Source organism: Sardina pilchardus, chromosome 13 (genome assembly GCF_963854185.1).
Source record: "Sardina pilchardus chromosome 13, fSarPil1.1, whole genome shotgun sequence".
Lineage (NCBI taxonomy): Eukaryota > Metazoa > Chordata > Actinopteri > Clupeiformes > Clupeidae > Sardina > Sardina pilchardus.
In genome coordinates, this window is record NC_085006.1 from 5,490,306 (window position 1) to 5,501,653 (window position 11,348).

Genomic DNA, 11,348 nt, shown 5'->3' on the forward strand with positions numbered 1-11,348 from the left:
AACATCACACAGCTGAGTTAGCAAAGTTTGATGAAGCTAGCAAAGGCTAACACTCAGGGCTGGATAAAGCGCTAATGCTGAGTTTTTCTATGCAGCGAACGCTGTGCTTTGCCATATTGCGTGGAATTTACTAAGCTGTCACTAGGTTACGTAAACAGCGCACATCACCGCCCGTCTTTGCCGCTAATTGCGTGCTCACAGCTGAACCACAAGCGCTGTCAACAAGCAGCAACATAGCCACGGCAGGAATAAACATCGTTTTGCTTCAGTTTGCCACCTTAGCATGTATTCTTTCACACTAACACAACAACAAAGTCCGATTTACACATTTAGAGGTTTATTTCATTACCTTTTGTCTACTCACGCCTGTATGTTTCTTCTAAATTCGCCAAAAGTAAGCATTCTAACATGTCATACACTATCGCGACCGTGATACAAAACATATCATGTGTGGTGTCGTTGGAAAGCTGTGTTTCTCCTGCATGACGTTATGCCATCCAAATATGGACACTTCCTTTGTATCCGCAAGCAATCGCGAAAGTTCAAAGAAGAGTGTAGTATGCATGCCATTGGCTGTGTTTCAAGGCTGTTATCTCAAAATCAGTTTTTTGTAATTTTCCAACATCTCAGCCTATGTAGCACCTATACAAACTTTCCAGTTATACACATCAGTAGTCTGAAGATATTTACAGTTGGATATTGTATGTGAGAAGAAAAAAATAGTAGTCCTACAGTGCATTTCTATTAGTAGTGTGTGAAATGAATGTCCCACACTGGGAATAGCCTACTGCAGCTGAAGAAGACTTGAAGAAGAATCTGTCTATTCACATTTTTTTTACCAGCCATTGATAAGTTGATTACATTTCTATATTAACATGTTGTATTAAAGAAAGGATAGAAAATAACTCTAAATAATTTTGTGTGCTGTAAAGTGGTTAGAAGATGCAAATCGGAATCGGCTAAAATCGGTATCGGCAGGTCAAATTCTATGAAAAATCGGAAATCGGAATCGGCCAAAAAATTGCAATCGGTGCATCTCTACTGTTAAGTTAAGTTATTAACAAACTGCAACATATTTGTTACATTCTGTTTCAACTTTCATGGAGTAGAGATGTAGGCTATGACTCTGTTCTGGTCAAGTTTCACTGCTCTCAAGTCTATCGTCTTTGTGTAAAGCTAGTTTGAACTGAAAAATTAAAAAAACAATTACGATTGTGCTGGTTCTCTTCTACAAGAAACTTGTAGCCCATGCGCATGCGGGCCATTTCAAGTGTCTGGCAAATGTAAACACACATGATCGGATTTGGGTCACTGGCGAAAGTAGATGTAAACATGCAATCAAAAAAATCGGATATGAGCACAAAATCGGAATTGAGCATATCCGATCTGTAGTCTAAATGCAGCCTAAGTAAGGCAGGCTGGCTTCGGTCTCCCAGGTTGCGATGCTCAGGCTATCGGCACCTGGGGATGGTTTCTCTTTGGGCAGGCTAGGGCGGAGGGATGGAGTGGTCGAGGCACTGGGGCTGGCTCACGAGGGCTCTCGGTGTAGCACCGGCCGTCGTGGATCAAGGTGAGCGAGGCGGGGACAGGCTATTGCTTCCAAGGGGACCGCGATAACTTAAATCCAGAAGAGGATAGGTAAAGAGAGAGCAGACAAACAGTAGACAATTAACTGGCACGGGCAAGCACCAATAGGGAGGAGGGAGGAGGGAGGAAGGGGGGGGGGGGGGGGACGACAGGCTATCGCTTCCAAGGGGACCGCAATAGCTTAAATCCAGGTACACAATCACGCATACAGTGAGGAAAGGAGTTACTTAGCTTCCCACGTCGGCTCCTCATACCGAACCGAAACTCGGGTATGGCTCATCGCTGCCTTCGTTGTATTCCAGTGTGAGTATTCTTCGGTGCGGCCCGGCGTTGACATCTTCGGTGCTTCCAGTGACTCGTGCCCGTGCCCTCTCTTTCTTACCCCGCGTACACACTGTCTCCGTCCGTCAACGGATCATGGAGGTTGGATCTGCCGTATGTGTATTTGCATACACGTGATCTGATTGGCTGACGGATCCGTCGCTGCCTGAAAAGTTGAACATTTCTCAACTTTCTTGACGGAGGCAACGGAGCTGAAGCGACGGACGGACCCACAATGCATTTCGCGTCCGCCCCATGCAAAGTGAATGAGATCCGTTGACGGACGTAGACAGTGTGAATGCGGGGTTAGACTTCGAGTCAAACACATTACAAACATTCCCCAATTGCCCCATTCTCCAATCACAAAGCTACTAGTTCTGAAGACCTGTAGCTCGTGATTATCAATTAGTAAAACAACCGGCAGCTGTAGAAGTCCACCCCTTAAGGGGTCCGGGTGGAACACAGTGGCATACTAGGCTACTATATTTTTCTGGCTACAGCCAGTCACCCGGTGACACGAGTACCCTACTGTAACGCCTAAAAGCTTGGACAATGTTGTGTGTGAGGAGTTGTAAATGTATTGAGACTTGTAAAGGTATTGTATTCTCTGTTGCATGAGATGACACAAAGATGTGTTGTTAATGACACGTCATGCATTCACTCATTAAAGGCCATCGCCCACCAGAAGCGTACGTGGCGCGCTGTGCCACGACAAAAATTAGAATTCCATTGTTTTCAATGGAGCATCGCCCACTGGAAACGTCTGCCGCACAGCAGCCGCACAGATAGAAAACTATTCTAAAATCCTGCGTGGCAAGCCCAGACCGTGGGCGCTGGGCTTAAGGCACAAACTATGGGGAGGGCTGTGCAGATATGCAGTAGAAAATCCATATAACAGCAGCAAAGTTAACTTGTGACATTTGTAGTTATAGTTTCATGTTGGTGTGCCCTGCAATTCTCTTGAAACCATATAATAATGTCAGTCAGACTGAGCAGATATATTATAAAGAAGACAGTTTCCCCTACTTCTGATCTAAATAGATCATTGGATATTAATATTGTTGTGTTCTGGAAAACAATAATATTTTTTCTCTCTTTTAAAATATTTTTTACAGATACAGAAATGCCAGGTGGTTCTACAACCAAAAAATGCTGCTTTTGCCCAAGCATAATGTTTTGTGCGCAGAAAAAGTGCAAAGACTGCGGGGCTGAACAGCCCCGCAAGTTAAAACTGCAGAGGCGCCCCTACTTCTGATCTAAATAGATCATTGGATATTAATATTGTTGTGTTCTGGAAAACAATAATATTTTTTCTCTCTTTTAAAATATTTTTTACAGATACAGAAATGCCAGGTGGTTCTACAACCAAAAAATGCTGCTTTTGCCCAAGCATAATGTTTTGTGCGCAGAAAAAGTGCAAAGACTGCGGGGCTGAACAGCCCCGCAAGTTAAAACTGCAGAGGCGCCTGGAGGAATTTGATTTAAAAAAAAAAAAAAATGAATGGACAAAATAGAAAAGGCAGAGCAACAACACAGCTGCCGTGAAGGATGAGGTTGTTATCATGGTATGTATTATCTCACGTTAAACCATGCTGAAGTGTAACTTATCCACCATCTGTGATAAATGTGTATTCAACTCTTTCCAGAATCATCCAAGTCCGAGTGCCACCCATGCACCTATGCACTTATTTCAGGATGACTGTATAAATATAAACCTAGCCAAACTTGAGAATCTGTGTTGAATCTTCACGGCTGATACTCTCGCTCAAATGGTTGTCAAAGGAACTCACCTATTGTATTCAATAGGATAAGTGGCATAAACTGCACACCATTTCTCTTAAAGGAGCAACAACATCAGTTTTTGTTGCTAATGCCCACGGCCTACGGCCAGACATTCATTTTCTTGTATTTGAGGCGTGGTCTACGAATGCCGTTTATTGGCTGCTATGATTGTCTATCAAATGTGCCCATGGAAAGTGTGCGCAAGGCAGAACGGGTAAACCCAGGCTACATTAGTGGATTAGGATTAGAAACATTTTCAGCACATTTCAACATTACCGCAATAATATAGCCTGGCTAACGCCTCCCACTTCTCAAATGAGACGTGGTCTGGCAACCAGACGTTCATTTTCTCGTATTTGAAAAAATGCCCAGATCCGTTCATTGGGCGCCACGGATGTCTATCAAATGCGCATAGCTCACCCAACTCGTTCGTATGCAACGCTAAGGGCTGCCGTAAATCCTTTGGCGTCGAATGTAGACGCAAGAGGGCAACGGAAACTTCTCGGATGTTCTGTGATTGGTTCGCCAACATCAGGCGAACATTAGGGCGTTAGTTTCCAGACTGGCTTAGCAGCGGGATTGAAATCACCGTGCAAGGCAGTATGGGAAAACCCAGGCTAGCAATAATAGGTAACCATGAAAATGTTGGTCACTATAATCATTATGCTACATGTTCATCATTTTCCTTACATCTCTACCTGACATATTGCCTTGCATCCTCTTACATCTCTACCTGACATATTGCCTTCATCTCATGAATTGCTGTCTCATTTCTGTGTCTTTAAACATAGCAAATCTATGATGTTGTCTTTCGCAGCTTGAGAAGCTACATGCCCTTGGCTACAAGCCCCTCCTGCTGTTAGGCAAGGGCCAAGGGCCGAAGGCCTATCAAGCCCTCACCTCCAGGTGCAACCTTGATGAAATGGCTACAAAGCACCTGGGGCAAATAGTTGGGCTGTTCGAGTTTGTTTGTGCAGGTGAGATATACAGCATAATAGTTTATTTTCCTCTTTACTACTAGTACAGATACAGACTTTTAAATATCAGGAAAAATTTCATGGTCGCAGTGGCGGTATTTAACTTTTTTTTTTCAAACAACGTGCCATTCCGACATGAGGTCATTAATAGGCTATTAATGTCATAACTATATCCAATTGTGTAAAATATAGATTCACATTTAAAATGTTATTGTGAAGACTTCTTGATATGGTTATGTGTCTGTTGCTTGCGCTACTCGGGGAAGTGAAAGCAGTTCTGTACATGGCAAGTTCATTATTCGCGGACTAAGTGGAGCTGAAGTAAGTCATTATTTTGCTGTCACTTCGTCTGTTTTATGGCCTAGGTGTATTTGGTATATGTGGATAGCTCTAGCTCTCCTCTTTTATCTGACATGCAAGCCATATCTTTTTGACCATGGTTTCACGAGTAAATCAAACGAAAGTAGCCGAAACTATATGACATTCTTATTTGTTTGTCACTTCGTCTGTTTGTATAACACAAAAGGATCGATGTGTTTGGTATCGATGGAAAGCTCTGTTTCTCCTCTTTCATTTGATATGCGTGTCATGTCTGTACGATGCCTGGTCACGGAGTAATTTAAGCGAGAGCAGTGGCTGCGTGGGTGAACGCAGAGCAATATAGACTGTAAATATGATATACTTTGATTTAAATTCATGATTATATTTTATTTTCATACTTGATCGTACAGACACGTTCGACAGACAGACAGTCTCGTTGGAAAGCCCTGGTTCTGCCCTTTCATGCAAGATAGGTCTCATCTCGATGTGACTAATAATCGCAGAGCAATGTAACAGAGAAGAATGGGTGTGTTTTTTGATGCACTTTGCATCCGTCAGGCTCATAGGGTCCGTTAAATTGACTTGGAAAAAAATAGGATTCGTAAACTGTCGGAATGGGGGTACTAAAATGTGTCGGATTGGCAGCATGTCGAAATAGAGGCATGTCTAAATGGAAGCATGTCGTAGTGGTGGCATGTCTGAGATATTCAAAAGGAAATATCTGTACTTTCTACTCCTTACATTTTTAAAATAGCCTCGTTACTCCTATTTAATTTTGGCATGACATCGTTGACAAAACAAAAAACCTATCCAAATAAATCGCGCAATCCTAGAGTAAATTTGATTGTCCACGGCTCGAACTGTAAACAGTAGCCTGCACGATACATCACACCACCGGCAGGAAGAGCAGCCAACTGGTGTAGGCCTACATCCCTCATCGCCAACTTTTCGAAATGGTTGGAAGCAAAAACAACTAATATCGAATGCACTGCTGCCAGCAGCAAGTTCTGCACACTCAATTACCACGAGCTAATGGCTTTCAAAAACTCGCTGTCTAATTTGACAACGCATATTGAGGTAAACTTTGAGTTTTTCATCATCAGTTGATTATTGACACTAACCTATTAACGTAGGCTATTAATAGTACATTTTGAATGTTTGCCATGGCTAGATACTACGTACAACCGGACCCACGTCACACAGAGCAGGTTGTTTGCGCCACGCCCCTGAGGGAAAACTATCCCTCGGAACAAGCCAAAGTGAACCGGTGTTGTTTGCGGTAGACAGACATGCCGAAAAGTTGCTGTGTGGTTGGGTGTACCAACCACAAAGCTAAGAACCCCTCCCTGAGTTTCTTTTGTTTGCCATGTCCTCAAAAAAATCCGGAAAGAAGAAAATTATGGCTGCAAGCCATTAGAAGAGAAGGTCCCAATCATAAGCCTTGGGACCCCGCATCACCACATACTGTAGCCTACTTATGTGTTTGGAGAACACTTTGTAACTGGTGGTTTCATTTATAAAACATAACCTATGCTATTGTTAATATGTGAATGCCATACCTAAACAATCATGATGTGTTCTTGACACAGCTATACATTTTACTACCATGACTAGACCTAGCTAAGGTAGATAGTTAGCTGACGTTAACGTAACGTTACTGCATGCAGTATTGAACAACCACCTACACCCAGATTATGTGCCCTCAATTTTTCCCCACCGGAGACAGGCTGTTTCTGTAGTGACAAAAGTTAAATGTTTCCGAAGTGCCATGAAACGTGCAGCCCAGGGACCAAAGAAGAGTGTTAACTAATTCACTGCCATTAACGTCTTTAAACGTCAATTTAGACACATACCTTGACTGCCATGACGTCAATTGCATTTTTCAATGGGGAGGGCTCATGGGTGGGCTTGGGAACGATCTGGCAGAGTTTCAGGCTTGGAAACAGACTGTACTAGCGATCCGAACCGCTAGATCCCAGCAAGCAAATAACGTTCTGCTAACTTTAAGTAACGTTAGCTTTTGGTTCCCCTGTGGTTAGTTTTTCAGTAAGCTACTAATAACTTTTAGAGAACGTTATCTCCAGGTTGTCAAAAAAATAAACGTTCCCCTAACGTTTTTACAACTAAAAAAAGAAACGTTATATTATGGTTGAATCCCAGTAAGCAAATAACGTTAGCCGTTGGTTCTCCTGTGGTTAGTTTTTCAGTAACCTACTAATACCCTGGAGAGAACGTTAGCTCCAGGTTATCAAAGTTCCCCGAACGTTTTTACAACTAAAAAAAGAAACGTTATATTCTGGTTGCAATTCTCTTTTCACACAATGTTGCTACTTAGTTGTTTTTTGTTATCTTATTTGTATAACCATATAGAACGCTATTTTCTGGTTCTGTACTTGGTTTATTGTTGATGAAAATCGCGCCCAGAGTTTCTATCGAGTTTCCAATTGAACACGGCCAGCAGCCACACTGCAACTTAGTCGGAATTATTTGTTGCAAATTCGACATCAGTATGGGCCTATTCTATTCTTCCCGCCTCTGTTGCCTATCAGAGCCTATATAGCCCGTCTAACTAGCAAGAAGGGGCAGCTAGCGCGAGAGGTTGAGAGGAGCTACTTCCATCATCTCGGGTCCGTGAAAAAAAGCAGCCAGCTCTGGTGTGTTGGTGTGTTAGCAGACTCTGTATCTCGCTAACTTTAAGACATTTGGATAACAGCGATAATGTTACTCACGTACTGGCTGTATGGTATCGAATCTTCACATCGTTGTCCATGCACTTGTTCCATTAAAGGAGAATTCCGGTGTGAAATTGACCTTAACTTTACCGAAACATGTTGCGGTGTACTCAATCGTGTTGAAGACACACTTTCGCTCACCCCCCAGCATTCCAAACTCCGCCGCTTTCATCCGAGCTTGCAGTAGGCTTGTATTAGATTGGGCATCACGTAGCCTAAATCGCTGTTTTTTTTTTAAAGATTTTTTTTTGGGCTTTTATGCTTTTAATCAGATAGGACAGTGTAGGGTGACAGGAAACGAGTGGGAGAGAGAGTAGGGTGGGATCCGGAAAGGACCACAGGGCGGGAATCGAACCCAGGTCGCCGGGCGTGCGGTGCAGGTGCCCCAGCCAGTCGCGCCACGACTGGGGCCTAAATCGCTGTTTTTAAACCATTAAAACAGTTCCAAGTAACTCCACACTGCATTGGTAGACTTCTGAGGGTCCTGACATTTAAAACGAGATACTGAGAACTTTGGAAATGCACAGGACGTTTATTAAAAAAGATTGCCAGTGCAATCGTGGCTGACATATAGTGTGTTCGTTTATGCTCTCCGAGATGCCTCGGATCTCGGGTGTGATGTCACGTCTGCACTTCAACCATTTTTTTTTATCTTTCGCGTGTCCGAACATAGACATCACGTTTTGCGGAAGCACTGGCCAAGTTCCAGGCGTATTTAGCTTCTGTTAGCAACGCTAGCTACATTTGCCAACACCAGTTAAACAAGTCTTCATTCAATATTGCACTCACAACAAGGCCGATTTCCATTCCCATAGGCAGTGATACAGATGCAGTAAGGCAATGTAGTGATTGAAATCGTCATTTAAACCACCAAAGCAGTCCAAACACAATGAAAACCGTTAATATTTACAAATGAATATGGGTGCAGCCATCTTGGAATCTGTCTCGGAAACTTCCCTCGGTCTCCTCCGAGTTTGACGAGCAGACGAGGTTGCCTTCCGAGGAAAGGGGCCGTGCTCGTGCGTGTCACTAGGCAACGTCCTCGGAAGGTTAATAGAACGCACTAATGCTACTGAAAGGCTAACGTTAAAACGTTGATTTTCACAAAAAGATCGTTTCCTCCATTTTTTGGTCAAAAACAGGTGTTTTTAGCCAAACTAACCCAGTAAGCACAAGAACGTCTGCAAGGCGTCTTGAAGATGTGTTCGAAAGGTCTGCTGGACGGCTGTAAGATGTATTCTAGAGAGCGTTTGCTCATCTGGCAGACGTATCTGATACGTCTTGCGAAGATCTTCACACAGCGTTTAGCAGCCGTATCCCAGATGCTCATCAATACGTCATAATAGGACATCCATCTCCCTAACGTCCTACAAAGATCTTATAAAGGTATTAAATATGATGCAGATCAGAACTACTATTTTTCACTCCAGTTTATAAAAGGAAGAAGCTTTAAAGTGCCTACACAAGACCAGCTATTTATAACATTGCTCAAACTTTGACAAAACCCATCAATCTCCCTTCTCTGTCATGTCCTGGATATGAAAACCTCGACATGCTAACCAGATGGATCAATATCATGCGGTTGAGGCTTTTGGAATGGTTCTTCTTATTTTTGGCTTCCTCTCTGTAGAATTCAATGTCCTTAATCATTGCAGGCTGGTTGAGACACCATTCCAGACACAAGCAACACTGGTGCATGCAACTTTGTTGTATCCCAGGAGGACACAGGCCTCCAACTTAAAAAGTACTGCCCCAACATGTGAGCAGGTTTCTCCAAGTCTGAAAGGAATCATAATCAGGTTTATTGATCAAATACATTCGCCCTTAGGCTTTTTACCTCTACAAAAACCCCATACCTGCTCTTTATCACTCTTCCTCTATCACTCACCCAGCCATGCAGTCACAATGGGCGGTGCCACTTCTGACAGCAACCCAGGTGTTGTGAGACTTTTCAGTAACTTTATAAGATGGCTTGACTTGGGTCTTAAAGATGGTGCAATCTGATTCATCTGGTTTATTATGATAGATTGGCTGCAACCATCCATCAGTGAAAAATATGTGTTACCAGGTAAGGATGAATTGCAGATACATTTCAACATAGAACTGCTTTTTTTTGCTTTCATAATGCCCCATTTTTAGTACCTCCTAGTGATGCGCGGGTGGGCTTTTTTTAAAACCCGCCCCAACCCGACTTTTCAGGAGATCCAAACCGCCCCGCCCAATCCGCAAAAATATGTTCGAATTGTGACCCAAATCCGACCCGACCCGCGGAAAGGAAAAAACGCATTTAACGTCTTTCCTAGCCTAATTAGCCCACAACAGGACAACAGCGGGTTACAATGATCGGTCATTTTGACAATCTGCGCTCCTCCACACCATTCATAATCTGCAGCCTAGACATAGCTAGTGTTAAATCTCATCTTCATAACAAGTTTCCATTCATATTTCCCCTTGCAACTTCATAGGCTAGCCTACTTTTGCGTTTAACACTGCCAAGCATTTAACAAGCACAGCTGTTTATTCGTGTAGCCTATGACAGAAGCGAGGTGTTCTCGCATTGCGCACAACCTTAGATATCCCAGATCATTAGGCTCCATGTCCATAAAGTAGCGAATGCGCGATTGACTTTTTCAGTCAGTCACGCATGGCGCAATTGGGTGCTGAATTTAGGAGAAATTATGTTTTGCGCTCGACCACACCTCCTGTATTGCAGGCGCATCGCCACCTAATATGTCGGAAGTTAACAAGTGAGAAATGTGCATTTTTACTTTTTTGACCCGACCCACCCGCAATATTTAGAAAAAACTATTAGGCCTACCCAAATCCGCCCGACCCGCGGGTAAACCCGCGGATATCCGCGGGTAATGGGCTGAACCGCGCATCACTAGTACCTCCAAAGCTCTATAGTCAGCATCTTAAAGGAGTCATAGAACGCATTTTTTGACCATTACAAATTGATCTTTGAGCCTAAATAATGTCATATGTAAATTTGTGGGGCTGAAAACGCCCCAGGAGCACTGCTAGATCGCCTAATACAAGGTCATAAATAAGCCTTGCAATGAAACAGTTTGTTTTTCCCGCCCACTCAGCAAGTTCATGAATATTCAAATGAGATGCGCGCTGATTGGTCTATTTGCCGATATGTCCTGAAAGTTGATTGGCTCAATCCACCGGTCTGAAGCTAGAGCAAAGTGAAAGTACGTTTACTGCTGGTAAATAAAGCCAAAGTCTTTGATAAAGCTATCAACAATGGATTTAAATAAGGAATACAGCCGTACATGTATAAACCGAGTCAGAAGAAGGTTCTGACGAAGATGAAGTGCAGCAGATTCCCCAACAGAATGAATGTGTTAGATTGGTAAGTTTTATCAGTACATTTCTTAGTATAGTAACTCTCCAAAGTTAGCTGTAATAACGCTAGCATTACAACGTCTCTGCCATAGACCACATATCTAGATATTAGCATCGTAAGAGCAGTTTAACAAGAATTATTAATCGAAGGTATGCAAATGAGAGGGGGTGTATCTAAAGGGGGATGGGCGCCTATTACGTGTTATCTGAGCTCTGTTCAGATTGGAGCATTTCAACACGGCTGTTTCTATTTCCCAATTTGCATACGAAAGCAGGC